The sequence below is a fragment of the Armigeres subalbatus genome, unplaced genomic scaffold (genome assembly GCF_024139115.2).
Source record: "Armigeres subalbatus isolate Guangzhou_Male unplaced genomic scaffold, GZ_Asu_2 Contig1050, whole genome shotgun sequence".
Lineage (NCBI taxonomy): Eukaryota > Metazoa > Arthropoda > Insecta > Diptera > Culicidae > Armigeres > Armigeres subalbatus.
The window spans coordinates 1-22,158 of NW_026941793.1; the positions used below are offsets into that span (position 1 = coordinate 1).

General features: G+C 39.0%; 1 long non-coding RNA gene and 1 pseudogene across 1 annotated transcript; one reads left to right on the plus strand and one right to left on the minus strand.

Annotated features, from left to right (window-relative positions):
- Positions 1-7,109: 7,109 nt before the first annotated feature.
- LOC134202162 (uncharacterized) lies at positions 7,110-8,342 on the minus strand (annotated as a pseudogene).
- Positions 8,343-10,899: 2,557 nt separating this feature from the next.
- On the plus strand, positions 10,900-11,189 carry LOC134202161 (uncharacterized). The gene is made up of 3 exons (XR_009977164.1): positions 10,900-10,949; positions 11,011-11,082; positions 11,162-11,189. It is a non-coding gene; the product is annotated as an uncharacterized LOC134202161 (long non-coding RNA).
- The last annotated feature ends 10,969 nt before the right edge of the window (positions 11,190-22,158 follow it).

Below are 22,158 nucleotides of genomic sequence, written 5' to 3' on the forward strand. Positions count from 1 at the left end.
AGATTTGGTTGTTATTTCTGGTTGTGCTTTAATTTACATTTGTAGATTATAATAATCTACACAATAAATCTAATATCAATTGAAATTACTGATCAACATCTCTTTATACACATTCTCGCAAAACATATTCTTCTTTAGCGATAGCACACCGTTTTGTAGGGAAATATTTATCACCGCTGCTTTAGAAAAGTATATCGAGCACATTTTAGTTGCACTACGATAGATTCCTGCACTTTTTTATCTGATACACGCAAGAAGCTTTTATGTAAAATCACTTTGACATGGTTTTTTAGCAGTCATGTTTAATCGACTTGAGCAGCCTGTTCAAGATTTTTTTCGGCCCAATAATGGGCTTACCTATTTTCACACATCAGATGAATGGATAACAATCACACTGTGTTAGCTAACATATTTATTTCACAAATTTTCATTAGTGTGATCTGACTTGCCAATGTCCCCAAGTCAAGATTTGGATTTGGATTTTTGTATGGAATTTTGCACTGAAATTTAACTTTTCGTTTAACCTATACATACGAAAGGGCCTTGTACCGTCGGTGGTAAATCATTCAGAAAGCTATTTTCATCGCCCAACTTTTCTTGAGCCTTAGGTAAATAAGATATTGTGGGCAGGGATGGCAGAGATCGCTCTCAATAGACAGGGGAAGAGGCCCCAAAACGCCCCCCGAGGCAAAACGCTTTTTGTGGTTTCCCTCATATTTACCGTCATTAAGATGTCCGCAACAAAACTAGATCTAAAATTATGTAGGATAGGTGAAAAAAATTCAAAATAGCGTATGGGAAGGTCGAAAAAACCAAAAATTTTCACGTTTTGAAGAAACATTTTGGCGTGGAAAAATAATAATTAATTATTATCGTTGATACTTGGTGCAACAACGAAAAGTAGGCAAGTCTCCTGATTGTATAATATTAGTTATAGCTCCAATATATGCTGATGCACAACAATAAATATGCTTAACCGTCCTGCGCAACCGTAGAATGTAGTTACTAGACAAGTAATAAAGTATTTTTGTAAGAAAAAATATTTTAAGCTCTTTTTAGTGGAATGTATTCAACCGTCTAAGACGAGAAATTATAATTGTTAGAAATTGTTAGAAAATTGTTAGAAATTGTTAAAATTGTTAGAGAAACCATATATCCATTTAAAAAAATACGAAAAAAACAATAAAAACTGTTTTTGAACAAATTGGCACCGAATCATTCGATTTCTTTGATACAGATTAACAGTTTTTTTTTAATTTATGGGCTTAACTTTCATTTTCCGTGTAAGAAATTAGAAATATTTTGGAAGTTCAGTGCGTGTTGGCTCTTGTTTCGGACGGCAGAACGATCGCGCGATCTGCCGAAATTTTGTGTTTTGTTCTGTTTTTCCTTAGGACGGTTCGTAAGTAAATTGATGAATATATTTTATTATTTTTACAGCATATACTGTTATTGACAAACGCTCTATATTGTCGAATAGAGCTCCCTATTATTCACCTTTCCCACTAACACAAATTTTCCTTTCCGAGACATCTATGAAGGTAGTATGGGTTCCCTGCACCATCACTAGTAGATATTGAACTAACATTCCTTTCCTTCCTTCCGTGATTGTAAGCACGTGGCCAGGTATACAACTGCTACTGCTACTACTGCTACTATAGGAAAAAGTACTAATCCCAAGTACCAATTTGCGACAATATACAGTAGATTGCTCAATTGAGCATTGTATAGCCACAGACGATTTGTACAATCACATGCTATGGGGCCGTCCAGAAACCACGTGGTCACATAGGGGGAGGGGGTTTGGAAAATGACCACGATAAGCCACATGGGGAGGGGGTGTTGCTCTCGAACCACGTGGTTTTTTTTAACACGAAAATTTTTGGTAAATAACAATAGCGGTGTAAAAAATACAAATCATCAAAATTTAATGATTTAATCATTAAACGCAAAGCGCATCTAGGGCTGATGCCCACGTAGCGTCTTTTTCAACTCAGTGTTAAAAAGAATTTAGCATTAAGCATCGAGAAAACCTGGTAACGCAAAGCGTCGGTCGCAACGCTGATGCATATCTGAGTTATTTGGCCAACTTAGCTTTAGATCCTTTTTCCATAAAAAAAAAAAAACGAAAAAGCAGGTTGCGTTTCAGTCTCAATTTTCAACAAAAAAAAATTGGGAAAGAAAAATGAAAAGATGGTTTTTGGCATCACGCCGCCGACACTTTTGCATCAGCGGACTACAGCTTCAATTTTGAAAACTGTTCATGTTTTTACAATAATTCAAGAAAATCTTCAAAAGAATGTCTTGTGGATATTCAGGAAAAATCCAGTAAAAAATTTCCTGTAAAAACTTTGACCTTACTTCATACAATCCTGATAAAGTGCTAGCATTCAGAATGTTTTTGAACAATTTTCTCTGGAAAATTTTGCTTGTAAATTTTGCTACAAATTGGTCATGAAAAAACAAAATATCGCCAGTGTAAATGCCGAAAAAATTCTATGTGAATTTGTCTGAAAATTCAAAACAGTCTCGTGGGAAATATATAGTAATTTTCGATGGAAAAAATGTTCATATTTTCATATTTTTTTATATTCTAATGAATTTCTTCGACAAGTTCTTCCGAATCTTCACCAGAAATTCTATTTCATTTCCAAAATAAGTTTTCGAACATTTTGGGGAGTGCACTTCAAAATGTTTAGTCTCCAGTTAGCCTTACGACCAAAGGCATAGGATTGCCAATCCGGAGATGACGAGTTCGATTCTCGTTCCTGTCTAGGGATGTTTTCGGGTGTCAAACATTGTCGACATCCTAGGTATAATGTATCCTTCTGTACTTGCATACACAAGATATATAATCGTACAATTGCTGGCATTTAAAACTTTCAATTTATAACTGAGGAAATGCTAATAGAATAAACTAAGTTGAAAAGCAGACCAACTTCCAGTTGGAATATGGAGCCATAGAAAAAGAAGAAGACTTCTAAATTTTTCAAGAAAAAATCTTCTGAATTTTCATGAGAAATTAAATAGCCAATGCCACATGAAACACTTTGATATTACCGTTGATTTTTGTTTTTGGATTTTGTTTTCAAATTTGGAATCTTGAAATGAAATTTTTACGCTCTTTGTGAATTCTATCACATTTTTTAAATTTTCCAAATATTTTTATTCGAGGCATTATTTAGAATTTCCACGGAAGAGTCTATGGATTATCTTCAACAAATACTTTGGATTTTCAAAGAATAAATCTTTAGAATTCACAAGGTTTGTGTTTTTTTTTATTTGCACCATAAATTCTTCCAAAATTTCATGGGAAATTCATTCTTCTTCGGAAAGTCATTTTGATTTCTTTGTAGGTTCAGCTAAACATTGCTTTAAATCTTTACCATGCAAAGAAGCACAAGAAATGATTTAAAAATTTTAAGGAATTTTCATCAGAAAAATCTTTTAAAATTTTGATTTAATTTTCTAAGGAATTCCTATTGAATTGCTTCTAAAGTACAACCTTCACAAGTACTACAAAAGTGCAATTTTTTCGTTATTTCCACTTGTAAAACATCGAAATATCCTCGGAAATTCATTATTGGTGTTTTAGATGAACTTTTCATCGATTTTCTACTGGAAAATCTTAGGAATTTCCATCCGAAATATTTTGGTATATTCCAAATAATTTTTTTGGAAATTAAAAAACTGCTGCTGAAAATTTCTAAAGATTATTTTTTGAAAAACGAAAAAAAAATTTTAATTGGAAATTAAGAACAAATTCTTTTAAGGATTCATTAAATTTCCCCGGGATTTTGAAAAAATCTTTAGAGATTCCAAAAAGTAAGCTGGATTTTTTTTTTTCTAATTTATACCGGAAGTTCTTCGAATTTGATGTTTATTGAATTTTCATCGTAAATATGCATTTAAGATCCTTCTACGGATTCTTCTAGTTCTTCAAAATTTCACCGAACCTTTTTAGGAACTTTTCCACAGAATTTCGAAAAAAATCGTTGAAATACTGAAGATTTTTCCGTGGAGACTCTGAAGAATTTCTTCTAACTATTCTGAAGGGTTTCTGCAACTCCAGAATAATTATTCTTGAAAATTAGGAAGATTTTGGAATTTAAAATTCATCCAAGCAATACATGCCTAATTAGAACATATAGGTGCATTTTTAAATTTTTCGACTCAATAATGCACAAAACTCTAGTAGTGCGTATGAAAAGGTTATGACATAGAGAAGTTTGCATTTAAAAATCAACATGAAATTCTAAATAAAATGCTTTTAAATTCATAAAAGGGTCTTAGAACTAAGAAGAGTCCGGCGATATGAAAAAAAGTTGCAGTGTTCCAGAAAAACACTCCAATTCCTAAAACAATCTAGGTAATAAATAGTGTTATTATAACGATTGAAATTGAATTCCAAAACAAATCTCAACCCTTTCAGGACGGATGGGTCATATATGCCCAGCGTTTTAGATTGTCTATTAAATCACAAAAGAGAGCCTGAAAACTCAGTTATCCTGAAACTTTGGGAAGATTTCGATTCTAAGAGCATGCAAATGAGGTTGAAATGTTTGAATCATTCTGAACACTCAGATAAGATGGGTCATCCTGAACGTTAAGCCAGTGATTGCTCTCAAGTTCAGCCCACGACTTCGTCAGGTGATCAATCATGACATTTGTAATGTCCTCATCATCGGTATGTACCCAATCCGATGAAATACATATGATCCTAATTTCCATTAACATGAGATCTAAGAGACAAGGTACCCAAAATTATCTTGAGTCAACATCAAGCTGCACAATGACTATGCCTTTTTGTAGGGCCTTAGAAGCACTGGGTTCACGGACTTGGATGATTAAGTAGTTCAAACAATACGACTTCCAGGACGTTTTTAAAACCTAAAAAGTTTTGTATAACCTAAGTCGAGTCAAGTACGACACACTGAAGACGACCTTACTGTTGAGGTCGAAATACGTATCTGTCAAGGTACAATCAAGTGGTGGAATTAATGGGATAGTACAAACTCGTCTTATGACAAGTGAAGACATTTCATTAAAAAGCTCAATATAATTTTTTTAACTAAAAAGTCTGTACTGCCGTCATAGTAGTAGCTTGTACAAATAACAATTGTCATATCAACCCAATGGACCTAATGGGATATTATATCATACAGCATTCATAATTTGGTTAATTGGATAAATCGAATGATCCGAACTCCAAAATGATAATTGATCTATAATAAATTCATTCTCGCTTATGAAAATTCTCAGTCGCTTATGAAAAGACCATTGACTGAAGCATATTCGAGATATGGAATAGAAGTTCCTTGGGAAATTATTCGAAAGACATCAGAGTGACCGAGAAAATATGTTTAGTATGGCATCATTGGATTCCACGAGTCAATATCAAAATAAAATTTCAATGAAGAATTAGAAATTTTGAGAGATGAGCCAGCTCTAGATTATTTATCAGAGAAAAAATAGAAATTTTCCATAATAGAATTGGAATTTGCCAATAAAGAAATCAGGGTATGAGTTTTAAATAAATATAGAATTATTGCAAAATAATGCAAAATTTCCATAAACAGTTGAAAATTTTCCACAAAACAATAATAAATTAGCACTTGTAAAAGCAAAAATTACAATTATGTATTTAAAAAATCACCAATAAAGAAATTAAAAATATAGATATTTTGGAAAATTTCTAAACCATTACAAATTTTTCTCGAAATTTTTATAACATATTCATGAGTCCGCATTTTTGGTATCCTCCTGATGCATCGAAGGTATGCGAGTTCTAGATAACCTAATACCTGATACACATTACAACATGATAACATCATAAAAATCTTCGAAATAATGAAAATTTATAATTTCCATGCTGGGTTTTAGTTTGATTTTGAATCAGTTGAAATTGTCCATCTTCAAAATTGATCGGATTAACCATATGTTTTAGTTACATAGGTTTTTTTTAAATTTTTGTGCTTGAAAAAAAAAAACCACGTGGTCAAAGGGGGGGGGGGGCTGCCAAATGACCACGATAGACCACATGGGGGGGGGGGGTTGAAAATCTTCAAAAATATGACCACGTGGTTTCTGGATGGCCCCTATGCTATGCTAAGAAATTAGAAATATTTTGGAGTGAATCATTCATCACCATAACCTTCTATTGCATTAAATCAGTTGTGGAAAAATATTAAACTACGAATCTTTCACTCTTTAAAGGGACGCAGACAAAAAGACGAAGGAACAGAAAATTACGCATCCTTCAACATTAAAAAAAGTGGAATTTTGAAATTTTATTTTAACCTACTCTTAGACATTCATTAAGGCTTTTATTATCAGAAACTTTTCCAATTCTGAACTATTAAAACACCGAACAATAGTCAAATTACCCTGTCTAAGGCCGGTTTTGGGTATTAGAGGGCTTAGAAAAAATGTCAAAAGACAAATGCGAAAAGAGTAATGTGCTGGGATTATTGATTTCCCGTGCCTAATCACTTTTTCATGAATATCAGTGGAAAAAATCTGTGGATAAAAATAAGAAAAATCTCAACAAGGAAAGAACATTAATGAAATTTCATTTTAATTATTTCCATGAAAAGGGGGTGCATGAGAATAAACGTATTCACAGTCCTTTTATTTATGTAAATTGATTTAAATGACGCTAAAAGTAGCCTCACACTTCGAAAATCTTGTCTTGTTCTTGATAACAGAAAGGCAAATTTTTTTCATGAGGTATAGCCTCCCGAATCAGTTCTTTATCATGGCATCTTGCGAAAAAAGTCTCTCGCGATATGCTACATATCGTATATGTTTACAAAGACGATAAATGAGAGAGATTTTGTAATTCTCTTTTGGATTCAAACCCTAAATTTAATGCATTCCCTGCCAATACAATCAATTGCAGCTTGGATCGTAGCTATAGGAATGATTACTGAATCATCTAGGATCACACCGTAGAATTCGTCAGTCTGCACGTTCAGTTCAGGCAACATCTCAGGTACTACAGGATCGTTCGCCTCTCTATCATCTACCGCAAGATTAGCTTCGTTCTGTGCTGCTGACCTGGGAATACATTTTCCGTAGTCGACATTATTGGCGCCAAAAGGAAACAAACCACAAACTCTGAATCCGTTCGTGATACTAGCCCTTTTTATTCCTTTGTCCATCGCAGCTTTCAGTACGGTCGGAAAGTGTTTCACTGAAAGATTCTCTCCTCCGTTTTCCATTCGCCATTCACATACAGCTCGTTTCCAGGCACTTTTGAGTGGTTTAAATATGGCAACATCGGCCGGCTGCGTAATTCGAGTGGGGTATTTGGATACAACGCAATCAGAACGATCCCTAAGTTCAAACATAGATCAGCCACCTCCGCAGCCGTATGAGATGAATGGCCGTCAACATAATACAGCACCGGAAATCGAACCTTTTCTTCTGGAGATGCGGGTAGAATACGTACCGGATGTACAACATAAAGTTGATACTATCCATCCATCCTTTTTCACTCTTTCCTATGCCCCAATCTCCCGGAAAATGCTGCAGGATCGCTCCAGACAAGCGCTGCATGGGAAGAATGACACTGGGAGGCACAACTGATCCATCCGCCCCAAATGTAAACATTAAGTTATCACCTGTCATAAGACGAGTTTATACAATCCCATTGAATTCCACCACTTAATTGTATCTTGACAGATACGTATTTCGACCTCAACAGTAAGGCCGTCTTCAGTGTCTCGTACTTGACTCGACGAAATACGTATCTGTCAAGATACAATTAAGTGGTGGAATTCAATGGGATTGTATAAACTCGTCTTATGACAGGTGAAAACATTCCACTAAAAAGCTCAAAATAATTTTCTTATTACAGTTATGTTCGTGTGACCGTCAGCATGTTCACACTCGTACACGTTCTTGCTCCCAATGACTCTGCAATGTACGGCTTTCGTTTGCGGATGTAGGAAGACCGACGTTTCATCGCCGTTGTGAACTTGAGTAGGATCCAGTGCTGCTGCCATGAAGTTGTTGTCCTCCAAGTAGGACGTTAGGTTTGTAAGCCATCCACGAATGTCAGCCTCTTTTACTTTTGCGCTGGCAGAAGAAACAGTTTCTGGAGTACGGAAGGTGATCTCAAGATGTCGACAAATAAATATTTTATGCCATTTTCGGCCTTCAACCGATAATAATGAATGAATAGTTTAAATTATTTCGAAGACAAAAAACTTACCTGGAACATTGCACGCCGTATACAAAGTTTTCTGTTTGGAGATTATTAGCTCCATACAGCGGGAGAGAGCTGTTTCATCATATTTAGGTGCACTTTTTGCAGATGCAAAATCTCTTCCAATCATTACAAGCCATGACAATAAAACTAACGCACTTGTATACAAGTTGGAAAAGAAAATGATTCGGATAGGCAGCCCCCACCGAGGGGGTTTGATAAAACGCTTTTTTCTCGCTCATTTTATGTTGGGGACCATATTTTTTCGCGCAGCTGTGTAAAACAAGTTGAAATGCATCATCACTCATCAGAACCGGTGCCCCCAGCAACTGGGGCTTATTAAAGAAATTTATCATGGGTTGTAGCCTTCCGAATCAGTTCATTATCGTAACTGCTACCGAAAAACGTCTCTAACGGTATGCTACCTATCGAGAGTGTATACAGACATGATAAGTGAGAGATTTGATCATTCTCTTTTGGATTCAAACCCTGCTAATAACATAACATCTCAACACTTTTTTGTTGAGTTTCGTCCACATTTTTTGTTGATAGATGAGCCAGCAGAGGACTGCAATTTCTCCATTGAAGACAAAAAAACACTTTCCATGTATTTGATTTCAGATTCCTGCCTAAAATATTGAATTTATTTGAATAATGTTTTGGAGCTCTTTGGGAGAATCAATGATAAACGGGACAAATTGGGGATTTCTCAGATTACGACGGGACAGTACAATAAGGTCTAAAAAAACAGGACTATCCCGTTAAATACGGTACGTATAGTCAGCCTAACTCTGGGACACTACTAGTGCGAAAACTGCAAGCATTGCTCCAAAATTGATACTCAAAGGGTGCAGTAATAGGGGAATGACGGCGAGAATGAGTTTGTTCTGATGGCAGGGGTTTTTTTTTTATGACTGACTAGGCTCAAATTTGGCCTAAACATTCTTTACATATCAAAGAATATTGTGGCCAAATTTCATAAAATTTGGTCTACAAAAACCCCCCTGCCAATAATAGAGCAAAACCTGCCAAAGCCGTCTTTCCCCTATGTAGTTTCTCATACAAACGGAAACAAATTTCATGCATTTTTTTTTTTAAATTCGAACTTTTTGCCAGAATGCACATTTTTGAACGAGTCTTTTGTACGACCACTCATTACTCAAGAATACACAACCCAATTTTTACAAATTTACATTTGTTTTCTTCTTCCATTTACGAGTTATGAAGTTATGATGAAACTCGAATACTACGAAAATCAAATCTTTCCGAGAAAATGGTTTTTCGATCAATTTATATGGAATTTTCAAATTTTTCAAAGTTGGCATTTGTTCGACCGCGCATCACTCAAGAATAAGCCACCCTTTTTTCGCAAGTTTTTATTTATTTTTTCTTCTGTTACAATAGATTTGAATAAAATTTGAATCAAAATCCAATCCCTTCGACGCAATGGTTTTTCGTACATTTGTATGAGAATTTTAAATCTGGATCATCTGTATAATATAACACGAAGCTAACATAATCATACGATAGTGGAAATATCGATTTGTATTTTTTTTTTGTATGTACTGATTTAATATGAAATATGTTATGATAAAACTGTAGAAAAATAAAAAATAATATCGATTGTTTTCTAAATAAATTGTCAACGTACAAGAATTATCAGAAATGTGTTCAAATTTTGGCGAGGTAACGTTCGCCGGGTCAGCCCTCATTTTTGTCAAAAATGTCATACATCCTGAGCAAAAGATAACTGAAATAATATCAAACTTATAACACGCTAAGTTATCCTTATTATCATTTTGATATTTAGTTATCAATTTTGTGATGAACTGTTAACTGAATAATAACATATTTTATTATCAATACAAATTTGCCATTTTCTTTGAAATTTTGCGTCGTACAGATATCGTGCTAAGCATTCTATATTCTTTAAAAAAAAAACTAAATTATGGTAACAACTTCCCTAGCGACTTATTTTACACGGTGTGTGTTGTCCGAAGAGGCTTATTTTCAAAAATCAATATCTCTAAAACACTCACTACACGAAAGTATAGGTTTTCCTCTTTCACGTAGGTGCACTTTTAAAATGTTCTATCGGTACGTCATTTTCTATACATTTTTGGGGGTTGTAGCAAGTACGCTTTTGTAATTTGTATATATTCGTTGAAATATTGATTTAAGTAATTATCATGTGTAGTTTAGTTCTTTATATAACTGGATTGATCGTTTTCACAATAAATCTTAGAATAAATCACCGCTAAACATCTCGCACAAAATGAACATATGAGTTACCCACGCTAAAAATATATACTTCGAGTTCCCAACACGTTCAAATATAAGCGCTAAAAGCACATGGCGATATATTCTTATCGCGTCATGATGCTACCCTTGGGCATATCAATTAGCGGCCAACGACCTGCGGGTCAAACAGAAAGGAATACGTTGACCTTTCCTTTCCTTACATCGGCATTCTACCTTTCTCGGAGAGGAGGCTTGCTTTTTGGCTAGAATCGGCTTTCGGAATGAGATGCCACTATTTTAAAGGGTTGGGTACAATCGAATTTGAGATTCGGTTCGCAAATTGGACTTCGTCTGAATTCGCGAATTTCGAGGACAATACCATAATGCGCGGTATCTGGAGGACATTCCAGATTCAAATCGTTCACTTTGGTGACGATACGTGGAAGAGGCTGGAGTGGTCTTATTTAGTGAACCGCGCCGTGGTGTGTTGAAAAAGGTGTTTAGTGACATGATTCTTTAAAAGTAGTTAGCTAAATTTCATTTCCCTTTCTCTGTAGTGAAGCGCAATAGCATAAAGCGCAATTAAATTCTGGTAGGCGACTAGTGCGAGTAGAAACGAAGATTAGAAGGTAAAGAGAACACCGAAGATTTGTTGAATTATAATATATAATTGAAACATTGTGCGTGGTGTTTCATTTAACAATTCAGATTCGTAGCAGCATCGGTTTATTGCCGACACATCACACCTTTCGTTATGTTATGACCGCTCTTAGACCTCACCTATCGGCTGCAAAGTTTTCCCGGGGTGCACGTGGCCGGAAGAAGGCTGCGTCCGTAAATTCCCTGCGCCTTAGGCAGGCAAACCAACCGTAGTTCGATCGTCGCGGTCCACGTCGACGAGAAGAAAGCTTTGGTCCGTGTTGAATCCATCGACGCCATCGTACGCATCATCACCGGACGCTTAACATCTGCCGACGTCATCAGCGCGCACGGCCGGTGCGGCCCTACATCAGCGTCCCGACGGCGAGACTTACTAGCGGCATTATCGTCTTGCGCGCCAACGGACCACCGAAGCGTATGCACCACGCTTAGCGGAAGTCTACGAATCAGCGAGGAGGGAGAATCCATATGCTGACATCACATCACGGCCGTGATCGTTTTCCTGTCGCCGCCCTCCCGTCCATGCTCATCGTAAATCCTAGGTCGTGGAGTACCATTTGCATGCTTTTTGTTGTGTCGTTGTCCATGGCCATGTGACCGTAAAAGGCACACCAAAATCGAAAACATCCCATTGTCAATGAGCGGGATGAAATACAATAGTCTGTAGCCCGGCTATTTGCACGCGCGCTTGGTAGGAGATCAACTACTGCTGTTGCCGAGATCGCTGTCGACGGAGAGAAAGAGAGAAGGAGACGGCATAATCACGCACATGTAGTAGTAGACCCACGCAATGTGGAAAGGTAGAGGAGAGAGAAAGGGAAGATAGACTAGGCCTAGCGAAAGAGAGAATAAACGAAATTATGGTACAGAAACTGAGCTTTGTGGTAGAGCTTTATGGTAGAGCGCTGTGAACGGTACAAATGTGTTTCTCATGAGAATAAATTTGAATTTCAACACTGAAGAAAGTTAGAGGTTTACTAACTGCATGAATATTTATCTAATGTCCTTTTGAGTCTCATGTTACTTCGAGTTCGGTAAGTTTATTAGTTTATGTGGAAACTATCAGCCCAGTAAACAACTCCCTATTTTGATGCGTATTGTGATGATGTGAAATGTTGAAATTGGCCCGGTGATGATAAATCCGCTCTAGAGTTAATTTCTTCACTCGATCTCAAAGTTGGTCATACTGGAATTCGAATTAAAGTGGGGTATCTTACTCTGTTCTCGTGAAGTACGGTGGCTGCTCTACAGCCGGAAAGTCAGCTTCCTTCCCGCAATCAGGGTAACCTTGATCCTCCCCTCCGGAAGGTCTCAAAGCCGGGCAAGCTTGTAAATCAGGTGGATGGTCTCCTTTGGAGTGGCGCTTAAGCCATCTCACTCTTCCAGGAAGCTGATCCGGGACACATTATAACTGGCGCCCAACTAAACAAGGATTTCAAATTTTTGTAGCTGAACTTTTGTAAAATAACTTTTAAAAAATTAGTGAATTTCAAGCTGCAGCAGCACATATTTATTCTTAAGGTGGAAAATTTTAAATAAGGGAACTCAATAAGTAGTACATGAATAAGTTTGTTTCTTCTGTATATATTTTCTCATTTTGGTTTATTTCAATAAACATTTTTGGTACATTCTTGGTTATTCTCTTATAATTTTGTTGTAATTCTACAATTTTTTCCTTATAATATTCTAGATTGATAATTGTTGTTTATAATTTTAAGTTCACTTGAGTAATTATCGAGAAGGGTAACTTCATAAGGCGAGTTTTGCGGTAGATTGATGATAAGGTTTTTTCTGGTTGATTGTAATTTCTTGGAATTACCCACAAAATGAACCAATTGTTTAAGAGCGGAAGATCTCACTTCCGAAGAGATTGATTATGAGTTCGTTATAAGACAACAACCAGAAGAAGTTTTAAGCTCGAAGTGTCGGGAAAACAGAGGCATTTAAGAAAACTCTTTAAAGATGACCAGAAGGAGGGACGCAACTATCGATCATCTTATTCAATTAGCGAGGAGGCGCCACATATTGAAGGTCGCGTAGAAAAATCTTAAAAAGCTTTAGAGAAAAGGTGGAATCTAAATATGAGTCACGGATTATTCATTATTGGTACCTGGTAAAAGATCAGTCGCAAGGAATGACGAGGAGAAGAAGTTGCAAAGAGAGTTGACTAGGAAGATTGAAACTATTATGGAAAACTATCAGTTTGGGCCTTCTTTATCACCGTACAAATATCAAATAATCAAAATTATACAAGAAAGTGATACGGCACGAGGTGGACTACCTAACGCCATGAATGAGCAGAACTGCGTAGTGAAACAACTTAATCAGGATGGTGAGACTCCGAAACAAGATGGGGTTAGCCGGTCACAAAGATATGAATTAGCGAAGCCACAAACAGGTACCATACCGAAGGGAAGTTACAAAGTTCACGATGACATGAAAACCATAAACCGGATTTTGTGGTCCCGCGAGAAGAATGGGAAGACATGAAATCAATGATGAAGTGCCTAATGAGTAAAATGTCCGGTAGAGAAGAAGATGAGGCTAGGAATGGAAGTAACAACATACGAACGACACTCAGGTTGGACAGGGAAGCTGAAGAGATGGAATGGGGGTTGAGGCCACAAAGAGGCAGTAACCAACGAAGAGTTTGGTTAAGACCAGAATCGACAGATTCTAGCGAAGGCAGCATAGAAGACAGAGGACATCAACCACCAAGGGCCAGGTGCGATTCTACCAACGATGATTATGATGAGCGTCGGCCACAGCGCCGTCGAGATTGGGACAGGCACCAGGAACGGCGAGTACAATTATAACCGTATTGAAAATGGAAGCTACGGTTTATCTGGCTATAACAGAAATCTATGCTAATCGAAAATTTTCTTTACAAAGCCAAAAAACTAGTTGACCGTGAAAAAATGCCCAAAGACATCTTACTTCGGGACATTCACATGTTGCTAGAAGGGCGGCCTCGGACTGGTTTTTTTACATTTGTTGATGAATTAATCACTTGGGATGATTTTGAGACCAGTATCGTGTATAGATTTGGAAATCCAAATAATGACCAAGGGATTCGCACAAAAATCCACGAACGCAAACACAACAAAGGGGCGAGCCTTTCATAGCGTTCATAACTGAGATCGAAAACTCAACAAAATGTTGTCCTGACCTCTATCCACTCGGAGGAAATTTGAGGTGATTTGGGACAACATGCGACAGCATTACAGGACCAAAATATCCATTGTGGAAGTGAAAGATTTACAACATCTTACACGCCTTAACTATAGGATCGATGCAGCCGACCCCCAGCTACATCAATCAGGCGAATTACCAGCTCGTCGACCATTGAATCAAATTGAAGTGGATGATACCGATTACGATAGTGACAAATCAGCACCAATCAATGCGGTGAATGGACGCGTCAACAGGGAGAATCGTCAATCACAAAGTAATCAAGAGAGGTCAGGTTATCAGCAGAGAACTCTGAATCATCGAACGGAAAGAGAAGAGCAGGCGACAACTCCAATGACATGTTGGAACTGTCAGGGGCAAGGCCACATTTGGCGACAATGTAACAGGCCGAAGATCGTGTTCTGTTATGGTTGTGGTAGTCTGGGCAGAACGACGCGTAACTGTGAACGGTGCGCAAGTAAGTACAGGACGCAACCTAGAGAACAGGGAAACGAATGAAGGGGTGTAAGTCTGGGAATGCGGACACCCGGAAGACAACAATAGTTCAAACTACCAACGCAGGACTTGACCTACGATCCGTTGAGACAAGTATACCAAATCAAAATCCGCATTAGCAAATGTCCGCACATAAAGTTAGGATATTCGAATCAGGAGTACGAGGTTATTGGATTCAGGAGCAGGAATAAGCGTACTCAACTCAGTAGACGTCATCGAGAAATACGGGTTGAAAATTCAGCCAGCCGCTATAAAGGTATCAACCGCAGACGGCTCTGACTACGGTTGCCTAGGATATGCAAACATTCCATTTACATACAAAAATATAACGAGAGTAATTCCGACAATAGTAGTACCTGAAATCGCACGCAAACTCATATTAGGGGCAGACTTTTGGGAAGCATTTAGCATAAAACCAATGATCGATGTGGGTATGGACCAGAAATTTTAGACGTAATCACGCCTGAGGATAGAATTGTTTATGCTTCGCAATTGAACCTACAGCAGATTTCCTATCATTGAAGCAGGCGAGACCGATGATATCGTGGATATTCCAGTGTATGATGGGCCCACAGAGACTGAGCCTGACCCTGGATAATATAATATCGAAACAGAACACGAGTTAACAGTCGCTCAAAGAACTCAACTAATTAAAGTGATTAAACAGTTCGACTGACAGCAGAAAGGGGAAATTAGGTCGAACACACCTCATAGAGCATGAGATTGTCCTTAAGGAAGGCGTTAAAACCAAGGAATCCACCGATGTACAAATGTTCTCCGTATGTCCAGGACGCAATAAACGCCAAGGTCGAACGCTTCCAGAAACTCGATGCCATTGAGGAATGTTACAGCGAGTGGACAAATCCACTTGTCCCTGTACCGAAGAAAATGGAAAGGTACGAGTGTGTCTGGACTCAAGAAGGATTAACAAAGTAACTGTTAATGATTCTACCCAATGCGCAATATGCAGGACATATTCCGACGTTTGGGTAAGCGCCAAGTACTTTTCAGTTATAGATTTGAAAGACGCCTACTTTCAAATACTTGAAAGAGGAATGTCGAAATTTCACAGCCTTCAGGACTACCATATGAGTGTTTCTGATTCAAAGTCCTTCCATTCGAGTAATGAATGCGCCGTTACCATGTCACGGCTAATGGACAAGGCAATTGGGTTCGATCTCGAACCATTTGTTCGTATATCTCGATGACATTGTCATCGCCTCCAAAACTTTCGAGGAACACATGAGGCTACTTCGAATTGTAGGAGAACGACTAAGCACGGCAGGGTTAACGATATCGATAGAAAATCAAGGTTTTGCCGCAAGTGTTATGTATCTTGGCCATTTACTTGGAACAAAACGGGGTGGCAATCGATACCAGTAGAATCCAACCAATTCTTGACTATGTTAGGCCAAAAGCAAGAGGACGTGCGAAGACTGATGGGCTTAGCCGGATTTTACCAACGCTTCATCGCCCATTACTGACCCACTTACGAAAAATAATAAAAGGTACTATGGAGCAAGGAGGCGGAAAAATCATTTAACGAGCTTAAATCGGCATTGACCTCAGCCCGATTTTAGGAAACCCGGACTTCTCGAAGATGTTTACTATTGAATCGGATGCATCGGATAGGGCCGATGGGGAGCAGCCTTAGTGCAGTGGAGATCGAAGGGGAGATGCGGGTAATAGGATACTTCAGCAAGAAATTGAATCGAACACAGAGGCGATATTCAGCGGTGGAGAAGGAGTGTTTAGGGGTGCTGTTAGCTATTCATCATTTTAGACATTACGTAGAGGGGACGAAATTTCGAGTCGTCACGGATGCTCGAAGTCTACTATGGCTATTCAACATAGGAGCAGAGACTGGGAATGCCAAACTATTAAGATGGGCCTTACGGATACAAGCATATGATTTTGATCTTGTGTACCGAAAAGGCAAAGCAAACATCACGGCCGACTGCCTTTCTCGGTCTATTGAAGTAGATGTGGTCTCTACGTCCCAACCTGACGCTGAGTACGACGACCTGATGGAAGGAATTCGCACCAAACCAATGAAGTACAAAAATTTCCGGTAGTGGATGGTAAAATTTTTCGATTATTGAAAACAAAAGATCGACTTAGCGATCCACGATTTGAATGGAAACAGGTTCCCGCAGAGTCACAAAGGGCCGACATAATTAGGAATGAACACGATAAGGGGCATTTCAGATCTGCAAAAACCCAGGCAGCTGTAAAACTGCGATACAGTTGGCCAAGAATGAATGCAGAAATAAGGAAATGTTGCTGGAATGCATGAAGTGTCAGGTTAGCAAATCAGGGAACGTAAACGCGACACCGCCGATGTGGACTTCAGAAACCGGTACAATATCCATGGCAATTTCTAACCTTAGACTACATAGGACCATTGCTCCATCAGGGAAAAAACCGGAGCACGTGCCTTCTGGTAGTTACAGATGTGTTTAGCAAATTCATTCTCGTACAACCCTTCAGAGAAGCCAAAGCTGACTCACTTTCTGAATTTGTTGAGAATATGATATTTCGGCTATTTGGAGTACCAGAAATTATACTCACCGATAACGGCTCACAATTTATTTCAAAAGGTTCAAGACCTTACTCGAGACTTATCATGTGAACCATTGGCTAACACCAGCCTATCATCCCCAAGTCAATAATACTGAACGGGTCAATAGAGTGATCACTATTCGTGCAACGTTGAAGAAAAAATCATGGTCACTGGGCAGATGATATACAAGCTTATCGCGAACGCAATTCGAACCGCTGTTCACGATTCAACGAAATATAGTCCGTATTTCGTAATGTTTGGCGAGATCAAATATCCGATGGAAAAGAGTATGGACAGATTCGTGACAATTATCAACCTGAGATAAGAATACTGAAGCGAACATGGTAAGCGAGAGGCGAAATAAACTCTACAGCGAAATACGGAATAACCTATCAGCAGCATACAAGAGACATGCTAAGACATACAATTTCTGCGCAAATTCAAATTGCCCAAAGTACGTAGTAGGGAAAAGTCTTGAAACAAACCTTTGACCTTTCTGATAAAGGTAAAGGGTTTTGTAAAAACTGGCGCCAAAGTATGAGCCGGCTAGGATACGGAAAGTACTAGGTGCGAATACATACGAGCTCGAAGACGAGATTGGGAAACGGCTAGGAGTTTACTTTGCTAATCATTTGAAAAAGTTACATTCTTCGCTCAGTAACTGAGCGGACAGCTTCTCAAGCTATGTAACTCTCCAAGAGGACAATAAACACAATTTGTGAAAACACCTACAAGGTAAACAAAGCATACGGACAGTGCCGACGGACTCGTCTAGGGAAATCTTCGATGGAACCGACGCTGAGGTACCGGCCTGATCCTAAACTATAACTAAACATTTTCACCAGCTATGTACCTCATTAAGAGCGACAATCAAAAAAACACCCAGAGGGTTAAACTAAGAGGACAGATCGAAGGACTCGTACGAAGAAAGTTTCCGAACCGACTAGTACTGAGGGAACCGACTGGGCCTAGAGCAGCAACTCACGAACGACTAAGGTCCAAAATATCATGATTTCAATAATTGCAAAAAATATGAACGGTATTAAGTCAAGATGTGTGGAGCCTCTCGTACTTACTAAAGCGAACTGTACATTTGTAAATATTAGTGATTAGTGACTGAATTTCCTATCCATTAGAACTAGATTAGTAATTATCCTATATTAGATATACTGAATGTTACTCACGATTAACCTTCGAGTTTCGACGTTGCGGACACGCAGACGTAGTGTAAAATATCCTTGCCGATTATAGATTTGTTTGAGGTCCATCGTCTCTTAGTCTTTCGTAGTCAATTTCAATAAATTAGCGAGTAATCCAATGCCGGTCCCGAGGGCGTATACGATTTCACGTAACGTTGCACGGTATCGCGTCTACGTATGTCGGTCCTCTATCGAAGTACAAGCCGTGGCACATATCTTGTAATATAATGCAATTCGGTTTCGAGCTCGTAGGTTTCGTGCGCCGATGTAATAACTATTTAGAGGAAAGAAAAATCGGGTGTCAATGTCATCAACTATACGTTCATTTTTGGCAGAGGAAAACCTGGAAAGAAACAGATAAACAACTTTACATCTAAAGAAAAATCGGAACAATGATGGTTCACTATCCTCAAGATTCCGTGGGCTGAAAAGCCGATGCAGTTTCCGATGCTGTCTAAGCATCTCCACAGTAGTTTTCAGCCGACATTTTCCGAGAAAATCAGAAGCTTCAATTAAACTTGTGATTGTCCGTTGTCACCGTTTACTCCTTCTGTGTTTGATAGTTCTGTTTAGTCAATGACTTTGGGTGTATGATAGACCCGGTCTTGACAGTTGGGTGCGCGCGCGTGAGTTCAGTGAGAGCTGGATTCTGCTGTTTCTGGTGGGTGAGTTAAGTGATGAATGGATGCGAGTAGATGTTTTTTTGTCTTGAAGAATTTTTGGGATCAGGTTAATATCCTGGGTGGGGAAAGTTCTTCTAAGCAATTTAAGTTTCAAAATCTCGATGAGCAGTTACAGTGGGCTATATGTCCGTGGAAGTAAATCGGGAATTGAAACAGTATTTATATATGTAAAGGAGTTAGTGTCTTACAATGCTCAATTACGGGTTGGGTCAATAAAGGCACAACACTTCTTTACAGTTCGATTGTTCACAGTGTGAGCATCTTTATTTTTGGTGACTAAGTTTCGTATATCGACATAGTTCCGGTGAGAAACAAAGTTTCGTAATTGTGATGGGCTCACTCAGAGTAGGTGCACAACTCTTGAGTGGAAGCTTTTTTTTGTTTGCGCTTAGGAATGCTAGAGTAGTATGGAAGAGGGTATGAATGAGGGCATATACTATCAGTTCAGTCAAACTTACATCTTTCAGAATCTTAGCTGGTTTTCCATGGACATTTAGAGCAAATTTTCCGGCCACCCAATTCCAATAGTTTACAGTAAGAACATTAGGGAGATAAAGAGTAGATTTTGGCTGGAGACCGGAGACTCACGTCGCTGATGGTCAGTAACAGTCAAGTTCCGTCAGTCGAACTTGAACTGGAAATAGAGAAGGAGTTGACTCAGGTCAATGATGATCTTATATGACCCCGAAAATCGAAAATTGTCGCTCTATTATGTCTCTTGCTTGGCCTACGAAAATTTGATTGGCTATCTTGGATCCATTTCCATAATGCCAATCAAATTTTCGTATTTCAGTGGGGTATGTTATGCAAGTACGCTTTTGTAATTTGTATATATTCGTTGAAATATTGATTTAAGTAATTATCATGTGTAGTTTAGTTCTTTATATAACTGGTTTGACTGTTTTCTAATAAATCTTAGAATAAATCACCGCTAAAACATCTCGCACAAAATGAACATATGAGTTACCCACGCTAAAATATATACTTGAGTTCCAACACGTTCAGCTACAAGCGCCAAAGCACATGGCGATATATTCTTATCGCGTCATGATGCTACTCCTTGGGCATATCAATTAGCGGCCAACGACCTGCGGGTCAAACAAAAGGAATACGTTGACCTTTCCACATCGGCATTCTACCTTCGGAGAGGAGGCTTGCTTTCTGGCTAGAATCGGCTTTCGGAATGAGATGCCACTATTTCAAAGGGTTGGGTACAATCGAATTTGAGGATTCGGTTCGCAAATTGGACTTCGTCTGAATTCGCGAATTTCGAGGACAATACCATAATGCGCGGTATCTGAGGACATTCCAAGATTCAAATCGTTCACTTTGGTGACGATACGTGGAAGAGGCTGGAGTGGTCTTATTTAGTGAACCGCGCCGTGGTGTGTTGAAAAGGTGTTTAGTGACATGATTCTTTAAAAGTAGTTAGCTAAATTTCATTTCCCTTTCTCTGTAGTGAAGCGCAATAGCATAAAGCGCAATTAAATTCTGGTAGGCGACTAGTGCGAGTAGAAACGAAGATTAGAAGGTAAAGAGAACACCGAAGATTTGTTGAATTATAATATATAATTGAAACATTGTGCGTGGTGTTTCATTTAACAATTCAGATTCGTAGGCATCGGTTTATTGCCGACACATCACACCTTTCGTTACGACCGCTCTTAGACCCCACCTATCGGCTGCAAAGTTTTCCCGGTGCACGTAATGGAAGAAGGCTGCGTCCGTAGTTCCGCGCGCCTTTAGGCAGGCAAAACCAACCGTAGTTCGATCGTCGCGGTCCACGTCGACGAGAAGAAAGCTTTGGTCCGTGTTGAATCCATCGACGCCATCGTACGCATCATCACCGGACGCTTAACATCTGCCGGACGTCATCAAGAGCGCACGGCCGGTGCGGCCCTACATCAGCGTCCTGACGGCGAGAGACTTACTAGCGGCATTATCGTCTTGCGCGCCAACGGACCACCGAAGCGTATGCACCACGCTTAGCGGAAGTCTACGAATCAGCGAGGGAGGAGAATCCATATGCTGACATCACATCACGGCCGTGATCGTTTTCCCGTCGCCGCCCTCCCGTCCATGCTCATCGTAAATCCGAGGTCGTGAGTACTATATTTGCATGCTTTTGTTGTGCCGTTGTCTGCGGCCATGTGACCGTAAAAGGCACACCAAAATCGAAAACATCCCATTGTCAATGAGCGGGATGAAATACAATAGTCTGTAGCCCGGCTATTTGCACGCGCGCTTGGTAGGAGATCAGCTTCTGCTGTTGCCGAGATCGCTGCCGACGGAGAGAAAGAGAGAAGAAGAGACGGCATAATCACGCACATGTAGAAAGTAGACCCACGCAATGTGGAAAGGTAGAGGAGAGAGAAAGGGAAGATAGACTAGGCCTGAAGCGAAAGAGAGAATAAACGAAATTATGGTACGAAACTGAGCTTTGTGGTAGAGCTTTATGGTAGAGCGAACGGTACAAATGTGTTTCTCATGAGAATAAATTTGAATTTCAACACTGAAGAAAGTTAGAGGTTTACTACTGCATGAATATTTATCTAATGTCCTTTGAGTCTCATGTTACTTCGAGTTCGGTAAGTTTATTAGTTTAAGGGAAAGTATCAGCCCAGTAAACAACTCCTATTTTGATGCGTATTGTGATGATGTGGAAATGTTGAAATTGGCCCGGTGATGATAAATCCGCTCTAGAGTTAATTTCTTCACTCGATCTCAAAGTTGGTCATACTGAATTCGAATTAAAGTGGGGGTATCTTACTCGTTTCTACAGCCGGAAAGTCAGCTTCCTTCCCGCAATCAGGGTAACTCTGATCCTCCTCCGGAAGGTCTCAAAGCCGGGCAAGCTTGTAAATCAGGTGGATGGTCTCTTGGAGGAGGCGCTTAAGCTTCATCTCACTCTTC